This window comes from Lissotriton vulgaris, chromosome 12, assembly GCF_964263255.1.
Source record: "Lissotriton vulgaris chromosome 12, aLisVul1.2, whole genome shotgun sequence".
Taxonomy (NCBI): Eukaryota; Metazoa; Chordata; class Amphibia; order Caudata; family Salamandridae; genus Lissotriton; species Lissotriton vulgaris.
Window position 1 is genome coordinate 732,278,966 of NC_141700.1, and position 18,472 is coordinate 732,297,437.

Below are 18,472 nucleotides of genomic sequence, written 5' to 3' on the forward strand. Positions count from 1 at the left end.
TGATCAACAATAATGTTCTTATTGAGGTCCCTGAGATCGATGCAGAGTCTGATTTTCCCATTGGGACGTTTGACAACAACCAAGGGGGAAACCCACTCCGCCGATTCCACTGCTTCTATAATGCCATCCTTGACAAGCCTGTTCAGTTCTGCTTGTACATCACTTCTCACCGAAACTGGTAGATGTCTTACCTTGTGAATGCAAGGAACAGCCGAGTCCTTAAGTTCAATTTTGTGTTCGAAACTGTTAAGCAGACCAACTTTACCTGAGAACACTTCGGGGAAGTCTTTTTGTATAGACTGTTTACAGGAATCATTTATGGACAAGACAGGATCATCACTATTGGGATCGAGCATGATGCCTAGATCAGCTTGGTCACTCCAGCCAAGGACAGAGGGGCCTTTTTTTGCAACATACAGTCGGCAAAATGCTCTTCGATTTTTGAATTCAAACTCCAGATCACGTGTTCCTAGGAATTCGATGTTGTTTCCAGTGTAGCTTCTAGCAATAACTCTGGGTTTTTCTAGATTTTAACCTATTTTATCCGTGAATTGCTTCCAAATGTTTTCGTTGATAATCGTGAAGGGTGACCCAGAGTCTGCCATCAGATTGACTGTCACCCCACCCAGACTGACATCACACATGGGTTTTTTCTTCTTTGTGGGCGTGACTTCTAACACGTTGTATTCAATTGAGAAAACATAACTGACATTGTCGGAGTCAGAGTACTCCGAGTCCTCTTCGGTGGAATCACTCTCTTCCTGAATTTGTCGTACCTGTCTGCTTTGTCTGTACATTTTCTTGTTGCAGACCTTAGCGATGTGTCCAGTCATGCCGCAAGACAAGCATTTTTGATGAAGAGCTGGGCACTTTTTAGAATCGGCAAGATGAGTTGGAGACCCACAGCGATAGCATTTAAGATCAGGAAAATCATTGACTCTTGTATTCATGCGTCTATCACAGCTATGTTTCGATCTGGTAGACTCACTTCTCTTGTGAAGATCATGACTCATTTCTTTTTTGTTTCCTTTCTGTTTGTATTTGGAGGATTTAATAGCTTTTATTTCTGCTGGTTCATCAATTACTGCTTTGGCACATCTGCCAGTAAGTTCAGCCTTCTTGACAAGGGCAACAACCTCCTTCAAGGAAGCCTCGCCATTGACCCAGAGTTTATCTTGGATGTTGGGGTTGCTCGCATGCATTATTATTTGATCACGCACAAACTCTTCCTGCAGCGCTCCGAATCTGCAGGTCAAGGCCAAGTTATTCAGAGCAGCCACATAATCCTCCACGCTCTCATCTTTTCCTTGCTTCCTTCTTGAGAACTTGTATCGATCAACAGCAACACATACAATGGGCGAGAAGTGATCGTCTAGATCATCTAGGGCATGTTGATAAACATCATCACCTGTTCTCACTTTCTTCTCAATGTTATTGTAGGTCTTAAGACCACCAGGACCCAAACAGTACAGAAGTACCTTTTTCTTCTTTTCAGCAGTGAAGTCATCATCCTCAACTGTCTCAATGTAATTGACAAAATACTCTTTCCACTCTTTCCAAGGCATGCAAGGTGCACCTTTAAGAGGTAGAAATGCTTGAGGTTGTGAAAGATTCAAGGAACTGAGAGCACACATGACGGTTGATTAATTTAAAGGCTCAAGATACACACTGCGAGGATTCCAATGACACTTTGTACACAATCCTTGTGATGAGTGAACCTTCAATCAACAAGATCAGGTTAAACGACGTGCTGCTGGTAGTGTGTGACACTTATTTATTTTATTTCATAGACACGTGCTTGCCCTGTCGTTTGTGACCTTTCTTTTATTTTGGTTTAAATCACAAAGTCACACGAGTTCGGAGCTTGGACTAGACTCGAACACTAGCTTGAAGAAAACGAGAGTTTTTTTTTTTCAAAATGGCACCCAGCGCCGCGTTCCAGTGACGTCACGCGTCACCAGGCATGCGCAGATGCAAGGAAACACAGGCGCGAAAACAGCTGACAGGAATATCCGTTCCGAAAGCGCCAGGAAAGAACAGTGCCACTGACAGGAATCAAAGCGCGTCAAGGACAGCTCGGCCAGGGAGGAGCGTCGAGCGCGCGAAGAAGGCACACACGAAGGGGAGTCCCCCAAGCACTGCAGCGGTCCTACCTCCGTGTGGCGCAGCAGCCGGTCGTTGTGAGATGCGCGGCCGGTCGTTGTGAGATGCTCAAATCTCGGAAGAAGGTACGCGGCCACTTCACCCTGGACGGCTGTGTAGTTCGCGTCTTCGTTCGCCACGAAGAGAAGGCAAGGAATTCCTCAGGTAAGAAGATTTGCCTCAATGAATCGATGGATTACCGAATGCAGCAAGGTGAAAGTCCATCATCTGTCCCACGGTGTGAGGCTGTAGTTCCTCTGCTAACCTCGTCGCCACTGTTAAGAAGTACTCTGCAGACTGAAGTAGTGTGAAGTAGGATTTATTATAACAGCCCCACACGGTGGTGATGCGTGGGTGAACGGAACATCAATAATGACAGTTGGTGTCAACGTAATCAGCTGGGGTTAGGAATGGAATGTGGGGGAACCAATGGGAAGGGGAGAAGCTGGGAAGGTTCACGCGCAGGGGAAAGGAAGGTACCATGCGCATGGGTGCAGGGGGGTGGCATGGGTGAGATACAACACCTGGATGAATAGCCTTTGCGTTTCGTCCCTATTCACTGTGGGACTTCTTCACGGATGTTAGACATAAAAACATAAAAACATACAAACACACAATACATTATAAAAAACAATCAAACACAAATCTATTACCAATAACTACAATTCCCCTGAAAGGAGTTATCATTCAAATCTGTTCCTTATAATTTATTGTGGAAGTAAACAATATATTTCTAAAAGTTATATAAATATATATATATTAAGCTCACTGTCCATCTGCTCTCCTTCACTCTTGGCCGGGTGCTCGAGCGGCGGGTGACGGCACCACGCAGGTCACAATAGGACAAAGCTCTACTGCACAAAGGCACACAGCACTCACGGGGAAAGTTCCAATATGTTTATTGGACAAAAGACACTCTTGCAAGACGCGTTTCGGCCACCGCCTTTCTCAATTAGAGGCCGGCGCCACCATCAGGCAGAGTTTAAATACATCCAATCAGGAAAATAAAGAAAGGACAATTTCTATGCATTATCAGCCACCATTACTAAGTGGTGTAAGTTCAGTTACAATCATTGTTATAATTGTGCCCTGGATGGGCAAACACAGTACAAAACGCACAAATTATATAGTAATTTTCACAATTTAGCCCTGAATGGGCATATCCACAGAAATGTATGAGAGCATTATTATGTACATCTTACAGTTTTAAGAAAGAATCAATGCAGAAGAAAATCATAAATGGACCGCTAACTCCTCCCCAACATTGAGGCCACCTGGTTTCTTAGTTTGGATCTCAATGATATGTTGAGATTCCAGCCTACGAAGCTGGAGCAGCCTGTTCCCTCCCCTAATATCTGCAGGCACCTGATCCATGCAGTAAAAGCTGAGGAGTTCTCAGTTACTTTGGTGAAACACTTCAACGTGTCTCGCCACTGGGTACGTGGGATCCTTATTTTGTATGGCCCTCAGGTGTTCTAAGATCCTGTTCTTGGTTGGGTGAGTTGTACTCCCAATGTAACGCAAGCCGCACGGACATACAAGACAGTACACCGTGTGGCTTGTGTTACAATTCATTAAAATAGTGATCTTTTTGGGCTCCTTCATCCCAGGTATTTGGTAATTAGTCACCTTTTTACTGTTCTTGCAAGCCTTGCATTTGAGGCATGGGTAAAACCCTGTCAGTTTCCCAAATGGTGGAGGTTTCTCCTCTTTCCTACAGTGGCTTTGCACTACACTCGAGCCCAGTGATCTTGCTCTCCTAAAAGTTATTAATGGAGATTTGGGTAAATCCTTGCCAATGACTGGATCGGATTTAAGTATGTGCCAGTTCTTCACACACTTCTTTCTGATGTCATAGTCATCACTGGAATAATTCATAATCAATCTCATGCTGTTCTGGTTGGTCTTATGTTTTTTAATTGCCACTGTACTGTCCTTTGAAATTAGATCAGATCTCAATTTTTTATCCGCTTTCAATTTAGCCTCCTGTAATATATCTTTACTGTATCCTCTCACTCGGAACCTCATCATACTGTCATTGGCCGCTTTCTCATAATCACTTTGTCGTGTACAATTTCTTTTTATTCTCAGTAGTTCGCCATAGGGTATACTGGATATGGTTTTTCCCGGATGGCAACTATTCGCATGAAGCACGGAGTTACCCGCTGTGGGTTTCCTGTGTAATGCGGTACAGATCTTCCCTTCCCTTCCCTTTAGATTATTTCTGTTTAGTACCTCGACATATGATTGTGTGACGTCAGATTTATGGGCCGTGTCTCCAAGTACCATTTTACATATATATATATATAGTTTGACGTATTCAGCGTTGCACTGTAAAATTTATTGAGCTCCATACGGTGTTTGCTATATCTTCATCTCGTTATTGGAGTTTATTGTTTAACCTCTCACTGTCTGTACATTGTTTGTGTTTCACTTTTCACTTTATTATCGCCTCTCAGTCCATTTTCTTTGGCTGATAGGCTTTTAGCGCACTTAAAATTGCACAGCCTACAGTGGTGCGTCATGTGATCAAGCTCCGTCCGCGGAGCGAAACGCGTAATGGAGGGCAGCCGCCCGAAATTTGCACAATAAATACTCTGCAACTGCTTACACTTTCTGGTGTTTGATGGCTCGTCATTGAACGTTTTGATTCTGGGGAGGAGGTCGGTACCTGCTTGGTGCCGTTGTATATGCAGCGGCCAGGACTTGCTCTTTGAGATATATATATATATATATATATCCTTCCCAAATTGCTTACGAACAGCCGCCGCATCTCCTGATCAGTGGGCGCGTCGTCAGGCGGACCTCTCAAGCTCGGTGTCACGTTTACAACCAGGTTGAGAGGATGAATGTGGATATGAAACTTTAGGACTACATATCCCAGAAAACCTGGAGATAAGTCTGTCTTCCCTGCCTCTTATTACTTTTCTGCTACTTCCTAGTTATGCTCCTCCTTTCCCTCGGTGCGGTGCTTGTCACCTGTATTCATTAGTGGAGTCCAATTCCTAAGGAGAGGAGCGCCGTGTTTTTGTTTCTTATGCGCCTGATTGCCGGTCTTCCTAGTGGATGCCGAGTGGAGTGGAGACTCGCCGTCGGTGAGTCCGGTGGGCATCCTGTGCACTCGTCGGCAGAATTCAGGAGCTGCGGTTGTTACCTGATAATTGCCGTTTTTCTTTTTTAGTTCGCAAACGCGCTGGAGCGCATACGCGACCTTTGTACCGCCCGCAGTAACAGACGGCCTCTGAGGAGCTCACAGCTCATGACGCTCTGGTGCACAAGGACGAGACAGAGCCTGTTTATTCTTTTTTCATAAACTGTAGTATTTTCCTGCTACCGGGCCCCACACGAATGCGCTCGTGAGGAAACTAGCGCATTCATTGAGTTGTTTTTCACAGTTCTACCTTTTCACCTACAAGAACGGGTGTTTCAAGAAAACCTCTCTTGGACTACTTTGACTTTTGGGATAATTGCCTAGTAGAGCCGTTGAGAGGCTCGGATCAGCAACTTAGGTCCTGGATACAGCAAGGTGTTCCCTGTTCACGAAGGCACTTTCAGATAAGTAGATGTCTTCCATGACTTTCTATATTGTTGAATCATTTAAGTGCTGAAACAATTGCAACCTTGAACAATTTAAAGCAAGGAACTATTTTCTTTTCTTTACTTTATTTTTTCCATGTTTGTGCCTTTTTACCTTCTCAAGATAATTGTGGCAATTGTTATGTGAGTTGGTCACTTTTTCAATATATATACACATACTGCTTATAGTGGGTAAAGGGGGGAAAATGTCATGCCTGTCTGTTGTGTCTTTCATACAGGGAACAAGATACAGTCATAGGAGTGAGACCACAACTCCTTCGACCCATGCTGTAGAAGGTTCTGGCAGCCACATTGTTTTGTTTTGTTTATCCCTTTTTTCCCCTTCCCCTACTGAGGTCATATCTGTGGAGTGATTCATTACAACTTGCAGGTAGTGCTGTAATCAGGGAAGGGGTTAATCAGCGTCATCATCGCTCCTGCTGTACCCGGCTTTTCAAGGTCAGTCAACCATCCTATGTTGTGACACACGGTCCGTATTAATGAAAACAAAACTCCTCCACAAGTTAGGAATGACGACGCAATGGCTTGACAGTTCAAATTAGGATGTAATCATTGGCTGTGTCTGACGTGTTTGCCTGAATCAGCAGGCTTGTTCACCAACTTTGTTTTGCCAAAAACCATCATTTTTATGCTGTGCATGTGATTTAGTCATTTGTGAAACTACAACTATAATGGGCTATACAACAGACTCGTTGTTTTTACATTCAATCCTATTGCGAACTACCATGGAATACAGAGCAGTAAACGTTACAAATCAATAAATGTTGGGGCAACAGTATAAAAGCATGATAAAGTGCAAAATGGTACAAATCACATACCTCAAACTTACAAATCCATTGCTTATTATCCGAACCTTAATATGGCACATGTCAAGATTAACATATTTCAAGCTTTGAGCGCCTTCGCCGGCCCCAGTGGGCGTATCCTGCCCCATAAGCTCTGATTCTCATTGATTCATTTTTATGCCCGATGGTTAAGCTATTACCCTCTTTTATTCAGGACAAGGGTGATTTTTTGAAAGGCATCTATGATCTACCATGGGAGATGGTATGCTTTTAATGACCATTGATGTAACCACGCTCTATACGAGCATTAGGCATGAGGATGGTCTTAATGCCATTAAACACTACTTAGGCACAAGATCGATATCACTGTGGTCCCATACACAGATGTTGTCCTCCATGGTGGAAACTTGTCTAAAAAATAAGTTTTTCCTCTTTAATGGGGAATTGTTCCATCAGTTGTGTGGTACTGCGATGGGCACCTGCTTCGCCCCCAACTATGCAAATCTGCATATGGGCTGGTGGGAGGAGCAGGTGATCCGGAAGCAGTACCAGGAGGAATGGCACAATAACATCCTTCATTGGAGTCGGTTTATAGACGACTTATTTGTCATCTGGAGAGGGACTGAGTTGTCGGCCAGGCAATTTGTCAAACAACTTCAAAATAATAGTCTTAATCTAAAATTCAAAAGCACTATTAGTGACAGTGAAGTGAACTTTCTTGACCTTACAGTTTATGTCAAAAATGCCAACTGCCCACTAAGATTTATCGTAAACCAACAGCGGGGAACACGTTGCTGCAAGCAACTAGTTTCCACCCCAGTAACCCAATTAGAAGCATCCCCTATGGTGAATGCATAAGAACGGTGCGTAATTGTAGTGAACTTGCTACAATTGAGGCAGAATTGAAGACCTTACATTCTCGTTTCAAAACAAGAGGTTACAGGGAGGATTGTATCCAGAGTGCAATTCATAAGGTCAAGTATAAAACAAGAGAGGAAATTTTATTCCAACAATCTGAAACCAGTAAGCGACTGCAGAGTAGAGCGGATGGCATGAATGAATGCAGAATGATAACGACATACAATAAACAACATGGCCAAGTAAGAAACATCTTAGCGAAACACTGGCATGTGATTCAGAATGATCCAGTGTTAAGTCAAATTGTATCTAATAAACCTTTTGCAACTTTCTGAAGAGCAAAATCATTCAAGCAGATGCTCGTGAGTAATATGGCACCTAAACCCAAGGTTCAGCCAATTAAATCGTCATGGCTGCAACGTAAAAATGGGTTTTGTTAAATGTATGAAGTGCAAGGCATGCTAGCATGGCAAAAACGCAACAAAATTCTTGACAGGTTGCTCTAAAATTGAGAAGAATATAAGAGGGCAATTTGATTGCTAAACAGAATTTGCTGTGTACTTATTGAGCTGTCCATGCAATTCTTCCAGTTCACAGGGGGGTGCTTCAACACCCAAGAGCCATAAAACATGTAGATAGAGCTTACCCTGTGGCCCGCCATTTTGCAAAATTGCCATGAGAGCAATGTGGCTGGCCTTACGTACTTTGTCATTGATGCAATCGCTCCCAATCTAAGAGGGGGTGATAAGCAAAAAAGTTGAAGAAAACTAGAATCCCGCTACATTGTAGAACTTAATACCAATGCCCCTATGGGCCTCAATATGGAAGAGGATCTGTGTACACATTTGTAAAACATCTAAGAAAAGGGCCTCAAATAGCAAACTGTAATATAATCAGTAACTTAGCTCTCTTGAATTTCCGTTTTAATATATTTTGTTTTGTTAGTTTGCTTTTAATGTAGGTGTGGCACTTTTATTTTTATTTGCACTTTGTTGTGAAAAGCTTTGTCTGTATAAATGGGTAATACACAAAAATTGGCATGCCCACTGGGGCCGAATTAGGAGAATCAGAGCTTATGGGGCAGGATACGCCCACTGGGGCGTCATGTCAGTTAAGCCAGCGAAGGCGCTCAAAGCTTGAAATATGTTAATCTTGACATGTGCCGTATTAAGGTTCAGATAATAAGCAATGGATTTGTAAGTTCGAGGTATGTGATTTGTACCATTTTGCACTTTATCATGCTTTTATACTGTTGCCCCAACGTTTATTGATTTGTAACGTTTACTGCTCTGTATTCCATGCTAGTTCGCAATAGGATTAAATGTAAAAACTATGAGTCTGTTGTTCAGCCCATTACAGTTGTACTTTCACATGTGACTAAATCACATGCACAGCATAAAAATGGCGGTTTTTGGCAAAACAAAGTTGGTGAACAAGCCTGCTGGTTCAGGCGAAACGCGTCCGACACAGCCAATGATTAAAACCTAATTTGAACTGTCTAGACATTGCGTCGTCAATCCTTACTTGTGGAGTTTTGTTTTCACAAATATATATATATATATATATATATATATATACACACATTTCAAAGAAGTTGCACCATATGCTCTCTTATGTACAGAAAAGCCACATGTTCAATTCTTACAAGGTACCTTGGCATTGTGCACTTGTCATCTGAACATTTTTGGTTGTGCTCCTCACTTGGTTTGGTTATATATATAGATTTGGGTTTTTGCGGTTGTCCCAAAAGAGTGAGCATATCTAACAACACTAGGGACAAACGGTGTGCAGGCGAAAATATACCATAACCGTCTTGCTATTGTGATATTGCCTGCTGGATAGACGTCACTAAAAAAGGCTAGGGCAGAGTCAGACAGTGCAGTGATCAGAATGTGAGAGCAAACCCATGATGGGGGGGGGGGGGGGGGGGCAGGTGTCCTTCCTCGGAGCCCACAGTACCCCCGTCAGAGACAATAACTCATCTGCGCCGTTTTCTTCCATTGCATTCTGGTACCTGTAGTTCCATTTCTGTATTATAAATGTGTAGATGTAAGTAGGTTATTGCAAAGGGGGGAAAGAACTGGGTGAGCTACCAACTTGACATATAACAACTTGAGAGTTCAATATGTCGACCAGGCAGGGGCGTAGCTTGGTCAGCAAGATTGGAGGCGGGGAGGGGGGGGGGGTTCAGATTCCCCAACAATCATGCTAGCATAGCCCGTAAAAATACATTATATGAGAAGCAGAACATGAGGGGGGGCTTAAGAGGCAGTGGGAATGAGTGCAGATTGTTAGGGGTACTTAAAACACAATATTCTGCGAACTAACCAAGATTTAAGGCCTCCAAAACTGAGACGAGCGAAAGTGTGTTAGTGTGGGCATGTAAAGTTCCAGGATAAAATCCGACAGATACCTCGCCATACCCCACTGAAAGCACCTGTACCCAATTATTTGCAGCAAAATACATTTTTAAGGCGGATGTAACACCCCCCGAAGCTACGCCTCCGCCGTCAGGTCACTATTCGCAGACCCTATTACCTTGGGGTAGGAGGTCCTTTCATTTAGCTGTTGTAGTATTGCCCTACATATCCCCCCCCCCCCCCCCCCCCAACCACACGCATCGATTGACAGGATGCACTGCCCTATGTTAGCACAGCGACACGTAGTCCAGGTCCGCGACTGACGCACCGTGTGCTCCTGGGCCGGTTCCTTCCCCGCTGCTGCCCACGCCACAGGTTATGGTGGAGGTGCTGCTGCCTTGGGAGGTGCCAGTGTTCATACGCCCGGGATAGGCGTCGTCCCCGGAGGGAGACCTGTTTGTAAAGCCAGTTTCGAGAGAGGGAGGGAGGGAACTGCCCAGGCTGTGTCGGGACGTCGTCCGGGAAGTGGCTCTCTTCAGGAAATGTACGCCGACCGGTTCTGTAAGGCGCCGATGCATGGATAAAGCGCTGCGAAACATCTGCGAGGGGCTGTAGGGACCTTCGGGTTCGGCCACGAAGCTCATCTCCCGGTTTCATCGTCTTAGACCAAACTTAACGCGCCCTGAAGCTTCTGCGGGTGTGACGTTCTAGGCTGGGCGCTCTTGCAAGGTAAATGTTTACTCCACAGCATTCCCTTCGTCACGCGACGCTTTGCGCAGTGAATAATGTATACATTTGTTTAGGTTCTGCTCCGAGATAAACCTACCTGCTACTAGGACACCTTCAACCAGTCCTGTCAGGTCAGATGAAACCAAACTGCAAGTCCCAGAATGCAACATGTTCTTGTACAAAGACAGGAGCGGCTGAAGTGGTCAGCCATGACACTGGGCCACTTTCCAGCGAAAGATAAGATCCCAGGGCGGGATCGACGCGCCCTGCGGGGCTGGCTCGAGCACAGGTGTCGTTCGGGAGACACTGGAAGAGGCGCTAGCCCTGCAGCTTGCACCTTCTCGGCGCTGCTCCCGAACGACGTTGTGTTTTCAGACCCCACACCTGCGGTAAGGGTCCCTATTTGTTTTCATACACCCGTTGTCCATATTTGCGTGCAATCCGAAGCGCAGGTGCGGCTTCTCAGCATTTCATCATTCTGGGGACAAGTTAAAACGAGCGCCCCCGAGACGGAAAATAGTAACGCCTAGCGCTTTGAAACTAAGGGGGCTGTACAGCAAATTATTGACTGTTTAGACTAGAGAAAGTGGGTGTTCTTTGAGCGAAGTTTTGCGGTGATGAAACGCTGGATAAGATGCCGAGCTGCTGAACAAGTTTTGACAAATGGGCTTATTGCTGCTAGGCGGACTTTGCCGTGCGTGTCACTGTTGCCTCTTTGCATTCTGGGGGTTGCAGTACTAGACGTATGATATGACAACAAACACATCAAGATGATGGACGGAGTGCCGACATTTTTCAACCCCTCACCCCCAGTCTCATCTCTGGGTTTAATTCATGGTTCCTTTGCCCACTTCACCACCCTAGAATAGATCTGGCCATATGCAGATCAGTCTTGATCCTGTTCCTCATGGGAACAGTCCAGTCCAGGCCAGGTCCTCCTTGGACCGGAAACAAGCATCCTAGGACCGGTTCGGTGTGAAACCCAGCCAGGCTAGCGTGAATCCAGTGGCAGAGCGAGCCCGAGACCCACGTCTGGGCATACCCTGCCAACTTAGGGCGAACAAAGCAAACACAAGGAGATGATGGACAGAGTGCTGAAACATTTCAACCACTCCCCCCGCCCCCCAGTCACAGATCTGGGTTTAATTCATCATTCTTTTGCTCACAATGCCACCCAGTTTTCTTTATGTGTTATTTCTATGGCACAAACCTACCCAAAGGAGCGAGAAACGCTGTACATGGTCTAAGGCGAGCTTAAAGTGTACGAGTAACAGGAGAGGAAGCCGAGGTGTGGACTGTTGATGCAGTGTTCTTTAACCCCTTAGCTGCGGCGGCTATTCCGCCGCAGTGCTAAGGGGGGGTGGGGGGCGCTCCCATGCTCGTGACGGAACCGCTCCGTTACGAGCCTCGGGTGGGCTGTGCTTGTGACGGAACGGTTCCGTCACGGCCCCGCCCGCCTAATAGAATCTTCAGTGCAGGTGTGGAATTTGCGCCCGGCAAACGCGGCGAGTGGGCCGTGACGGAACCGTTCCGTCACCAGCACAGCCCACTCGAGGCTCGTGACGGAACGGTTCCGTCACGAGCACCCAAGGGGTTAAAGAGAGGAGTCTTCAACTTGCTTCCCAACTTGAGTAGGGTGGGAGCAATCCGGATGGATACAGGGCGTTGTTCCAGATCCTGGGTGCATGGATGGAAAAGGCCTCCTGCCTTTCTATTTTCTTAGTCTGCAGTCTGATGGTGTTCTGCCTGCCCGTGTGCCGGGAACCACCAGAGATGGCGCACTTGCCTTCAAGATAAGCAGGGTGTTGGTCGTGATGGCTTTGTAAAATGATGGCGCCAGCGCTTAATTTGTATAAGAATGAGTACCAGTGCCCACGGCTCAGAAGCCCACAGTCCGTGCAATTAAATGTTGGCGCACTGAATACCAAGGCTGCATAGTCTCGATTCGACCTCATGTCTCTTCCATCCACTGGCGGACACTCCCTGCCCCTTTGACTTACCCTTGCGGGTTCCCCCTTTCTCCCTGTGTGGTGTTTTTTTTTCCCAATCTTTCCGCTTGGTCTGTTTTTCCCTCTGTTGTTCTCGGTAAAAGTCTGATGGCCAAAAATACATGCCGGTCCCCAAAAATGAGCGCCAATGGCCCCCAGCAGCTCAGATGAAGCACTGAATGCAGCTGGTTCTGAAGAGGGTGCGAGCCTGCAAGGGGAGCCAATGGAGGGCCACCAGTTGGGGGGGATGGGACCATATTTCTTCAGGCCTTGAATGAGATGTGCTGTGGCACGTAGGACGCCCTTAAGGGGTAGATTAATATGGATTATTTGTTTTGTTTCTTTGCATTGTTATAACGCCTTAGGGTACTCTCTTATTTACTGCCTCTTCAGAACATGTTGAGACACTGTAAAGCTCTATAAACAAGCATTTGCAATGCAATAGGTCTAGAATCTTCAAGAGTTAGAGCTATTGGAGTTTTAAATGACAATTTCTTTACCTATGTGTTTTGGTTTGGAGTGGAGAGGATGTAAGTGTTGTGGAATTATGTGGATTGCATTGGAATTGTTAGTTGTGGAATTGTGAGGTATGGAGTGTATTTGTGCAGTGAAATTGCATAGTATGGTGAATAGATAGAGGTGAGAACTGTACTGAAGGGTAGAAAGGAAGATCGAGAGGGATAGGTCGTTTGTGGATGAAGTGGTGAATGAACTCCGGACAGAGGAGCAAAGGAGTGTGTGAGGAAGAGAGAAAGAAGAGGCGAGCAGGCCACAGACACATAAAGAAGGAGCGCCTGTGTATGCAGAAGGGACTCTAAGAAGAGGAGGAGAGCGTGGGTTGGAAGGACGGAAACCTTGAAAAAGTTTTGAAAATAAATTATGCTTGAAGACCTGAAGTGAACTATATAAGAGAGGTGGGAAGAGTGCGTGAGAGAGCGAGAGAGAGGGATTAGAGAGAATACGAGAGAAAGAGAGAGATAGAGGGGTGCGCTGGAGGGTTATCTAGAGGGTGCGGTGAGAAGTGGACTACCAGACAGTGTGAGAGGTACAGGAAGGTAGGATGTGTGAGCAGGCAGTATAGAGCGCGGATGGAGTGTGAGATGTGGCAGTGGGATTTCGAGATGAGATGGGTTAGTGGTAGTGTGGTATGTTTGAGAGCAGTGTTGCTGCTGTGTAGTATGTTGAACAGTTATAACATGTTATAAGTATTCCTGTCTCTTTATATATAACATAGAGTGTGAAATTAGCATTATGTAATATACATAAAAGTATAGAGGTGAGAGATAGAGAATGAAACAGTGAGGTAATAGGGTTTGTGTAGGGTCAAAGAAATAAATATGTGAGAAAGACAGAGTGAGTTAGCATTTGAGGCGAGCAATAGAATGGAAATATTGGTAACCAGAGGAAGGAGAAATGGTGCCAGAAAGAGAAATAAGAGAGAAAGAATAAGAAATAGTGTTCTTGAGAGAGAGTAAGCGAGCGAGAAAGAGTGATTGTGCGAAAGGGTGGTTAGATATTGTTTGTTAAAATGATAGTAATTACAGGAGATATTAAAAGAAATAAAGAATAAGTTCCTGTGTTGTATGACAGTGAAAGATTTATAGCAAATATATGACAAATTATTGTGATGGAAAATGTTCTATGGGCTGTGTTTTCCCTCTTTGAATGCAAACTAAAAAGATATATGAAGGTTTGAAGTCTAACGAAATTTTTTCACAAACAAAATGTTGAACTTTATTTAAGAAGAGTGTTTTATAGCACATATTAGATTGGCACACAGACTGCTTTGCTTATGCGGTGCAATGTTGGCTGGAGAAGGGGAGTCTCAATCCTTGCATGTAAAACAGGAGTGTGATGTTTTGTTAACATGATATGATAATAGTGGAGCACTTATGTTAATTGGTTGTCACGCTTCGCGCTTGTGTAAAGGAGGTGGAACCTAAAAATAACATGAATGCCTCCTGTAATAGTAAAGACAGAGATGGAGGCTAGGTACTACAGTGCTGCTGTTAATACATGTTTGCATTCAAAATAGACGGATCCCTTCCTAATATTAACCCCTTTGTACAGGGTAAGAAGACAACATCAAGAGGTTCAGCATAAAAATGTTTGTGTATGTATGTGTGTGTGTGTGTGTGTGTATATATATATATATATATATATATATATATATATATATATATGCTACAGAAGGTCGGCTTGGGATCACCTGTATCTCGGTGATCGAACACAAAAGACCAACGAATCCCAAATGATGGCAAAGGATATTTTATTCCTGAGAGAAGTACAGCAGCGTGGCAGACGACCCGTTTTGGGCAGTTGCCCGTGTGTGTGTGTGTGTGTGTATATATTACCTACTGGCGGTCGCCAGTAGGTATATATAGTTAGGATTTTTTTCCTATGGAACTTTTGAAAATTCTATGTCTAATAACTTTGGCGTTTGTGGACGGAATCGGCTGAAATTTTCAGGAAAATGGCATATTTTGTTTCTGAGCAGCCCCTGAAAATTTGGGGGGGTTTCGTCAAGGGGGGGCCGAGAAAAAAGGGGGGTCCCAAAACGCGTTTTCCCCATGTTAATTTCCATAGGGCGGTTGGCCTCACTTTTAGCTCGAACGGCTGAATGGATTTGCACGAAACTTGGCAAAATTATAGGGACTGTTAGCCCGATGTGCCTTTGCTAGGTCTCAATATATGTGCTTCAGTGGATTTTGAGAAATTAACGTTTAAAACAAGATATATATCTGTGACAGCGCTCCGGGCTGCGCTCCGGTCCGCTTACTTTTCGCGAAACGGAACTTTGCGATGCGAAGCTGATTGGCTCCCCGGTGTCTGTCAATATTCTAAACAGTCCGGAGCGGCCGCCATCTTATCTCTCGGTAGGATCGAGAGAAGAAGAGGTGAAAAACGAAGGGGGAATTTAATGAAAGGGGGCAAGGTATACCCCTCTTGACCCCCTAGGAATGTTGTTGGGGTTATTAAAGGGTCCCGTGGGGAAAATAAAAAAAAAAAAATATTTTTCACGGTAGAAGCGCTTCACGGGCCGCGAACTGGGCCGCAAACTGGTAGCGAAACGGGAATTCGCCATTTTGTGCTTCGTTTTAATTAAATTACTAGGTATAAGGGGGTGCGGGAGACGTATCCTAATCCCTTATGTTTTTTGAGGGGGGCTGAGGAGGCTCATATATGTTGATACATGTCTTCCAGCGGCTGTGCGTGAGCTTTTTTTTTTTTTGCTGCGTGACGTCTGTTAACGTTCGATTCGATGGAAATCAGGAAGTGTTGACCGCCAATTTGTCAGTGCGATAAAATATTTTGTAATAAATGAATCCTTATTGTTAAACATTGTCTACGCCATCTTGCCTTTTTTCCAATGCCACAATTTTGTTGTGCACGACAGCCATTTTAGATGCCAGGCCGGTCCCAGGCTATCACCTAGCCCTGCGGATGTAGTTTATGGCCCCAGCTGTAGAGAATCCAGACATGCCAACCCTCCCGATTCAGGCGTGAGACTACTGATTTCAGTGCTAGTCTCCCGCCTCCCGATTTCTGCAAGCAAAAACCCGGGGGCATATTACCAACAACTAGCGATAATTTTTGTCTCTAACTTGTTTAGAGACAAAAATTATCGCCGCACATCGGCGATTTTTATCGCAGATAAACCTTGCTATTAGCAAGGTATATCGCAAATGCGAAAAAAAACGGCCGCAATGCATGAATATCGCTGAAAAGTCAGCGATATTCATGCATTATCGAGCAAATGCTCTTAGCCATGTTATCCACCTCCCATTGGATAACATGGCTAAGAACTGCTCAGGGCAGGTGTTAGCTTTTGGAGATATTCGCGCTTAGCGCGAATATCTCCAAAAGTTGGTAATAGGAGATAGCGATGTTAGGGACTGTTTCCAGTCGCTAACATCTTGGCACGCCCACTTTGCATGTCATTAGTGATAAATATCACTGACATGCAAAGCGGGGCCCAAGATGGTCGCTATCTCCTTTTAGCTGTCACTAACTGGTGTTAGCGACAGCTTGGTAATAGGGAGATAATTTTATCTCCGCTTTCTTGGCTTTTAAAGCCAAAAAAGCGGAGATAAACCCCCTTGATAATATGCCCCACGATTCCTCGGGGGTTTCAGCTGACAAGGCTTGGTATTGTGTTATGTGGTAATTCTTCCAGGAAACGTCAGAGGGTCGATGCAGGGGTTCTAGAAGGGGTGATAAACCATTTAAGCCTCATGAACAAGCGCATGGTCTTTTAAAGATCTGTGAAGTACTCAGGGCGGCGGTGTGTGTGTGTCCTCTTTCAGGAGCGGGCGGGGGGGGGGGGCACTGCCAGTAACTTGCCAGGCCAGGCAGTGTTCAACACTTGCATCACCCTTTCTCTGCCTGCTATTGCGCTCCATGCTTCGGAAAAGTAAGAAAAAGAACGTGCATTTGAGTTTGAAATGTCCGATCCTGTAGCAGTACACTTGCAAAGCCCACACATTACAATAACCCGATTCAAGGCCCCATTCACCCGATTTTTTAAAAATATATAGCACTCCAACAAAGTAGGATTATAAAACTTTATTAACTTTTAAATATAACGAACGGAACAAAAACTGTAACAAACATTTAAACATTTTTGACAAAAAAAAACAACAATGGTCAGAAGCTGTCTTTTGTGCGAATAGTCCCAAGGCAGCACAACGTGCTGAGTTCTGGACGGCACCCAGGTGATGTCACCTGGGTGCCGCACTGGTTTTTGGGATCCTACAATGCAGCTCAAAAAAACAGCGCGGGGCGTCCCGGGTGGTGCGGGGGGAGGCCTCGTCAGTAGCGGTCTGTTGTGCGAATAGTCCCAAGGCAGCAGAACGCGCTGAGATGTGGATGGCACCCAGGTGATGTCCAGTAAACTGCCGCACTGGTTTTGGTATCCTACAATGCTGCTCCGAAAATTGGCGTGGGGCGGCCCGGGGGGGGGGCGTGGGGGAGGCGGCGTGAACGGGCCTCCCCAGGTGGCGGCCATCCAGCTGAGTTGCGCCCGCTCTTGCGGCTACAGCGTCTCGCTCACCATGTAGTTGAGTTGCTCCCACTCTTGCAGTGCAGCGATAGGCGGCTGCCACAGGACTCTTAAAATGGCGGCCGGCTCTTCGGTTTTGGGCCTGGTCCACTAAAATGGCCCTGGGACACCTTGGAACTCGGACGCTTGCCTGCTAGGGCTTGGGCTCCATTCTCGAAAGTGTCCCCTCAGCCGTGAAGATTCTACAAAAGTCTTGGGGGCCCTCGACTCCTGCAGGCTTCCGGTGGGGAGCGGCTGCCATGATTGCTCGCGGAATGACCACGACGGAGCCACGAGATGGTGGTGCTCTCATGGTGACGCCAGCTTCAGTCTGAATCATCCAGAAACAAGGTGGGGCTTTCATCGTTTGGGAAAAAAAATGTTCTAAACCAATGAAAAGTGTTATTTTTAGGTCATATGACCAAGCCTTCCATCTTTAGGAAACCAAAAGTAAAATGAACCAATGAAAAGTTTTATAAACAAGTCACATGACCTGTTATGCGGCATAAGGCTACAAAAAGCGTAGAAAATCCGTTGGCACGTGAGGCGGCGTCAGTAGCGGACCGGTGTGCGAATAGGCCGAAGGCAGCACAACGCGCCGAGATCCGGATGGCACCGAGTTAGTGTCCAGCAAGTTGCTGCACTGGTGTGGCTATCCTACAATGCTGCGCCGAAAGTCGGCGTGGGGCGCCCCATTGGCCTGTGAGGTCGCGTCAGTCAGTGGGGGCTGTGCGTCTCCCCCAAGATGGAGGCTCCTCGGCTGCAGTGGAGCGCCCCTTAGCGTTTCACTCGCCGTCCAACTGAGTTGCGTCCGCACTTCCGGCTACAGTAGGCCGAAGGCAGCACAACGCGCCGAGATCCGGATGGCACCGAGGTGGTGTCCAGCAAATTGCCGCACTGGTGTGGCCATCCTACAATGCTGCGCCGAAAGACGGCGTGTCCAGCTGAGTTCCGGTCACTCTTGCGGTACAG

The 18,472-nt window shown here is 45.8% G+C and overlaps 1 protein-coding gene across 2 annotated transcripts in view; it reads left to right on the top strand.

Annotated features, from left to right (window-relative positions):
- Window positions 1-10,116: 10,116 nt before the first annotated feature.
- The window catches only part of LOC147678424 (calpain-5-like), a 122,955-nt gene continuing 114,599 nt past the window's right edge, over window positions 10,117-18,472 (top strand). Inside the window, exon 1 of one of the 2 annotated variants that reach the window (XM_086946021.1) lies at window positions 10,117-10,471. The gene's annotated coding sequence lies outside the window, so the exon portion shown is untranslated. Of the gene's footprint in view, window positions 10,472-10,776; window positions 10,861-18,472 lie in introns of those variants that run through there. The other variant, XM_086946022.1, reaches the window with a different exon arrangement.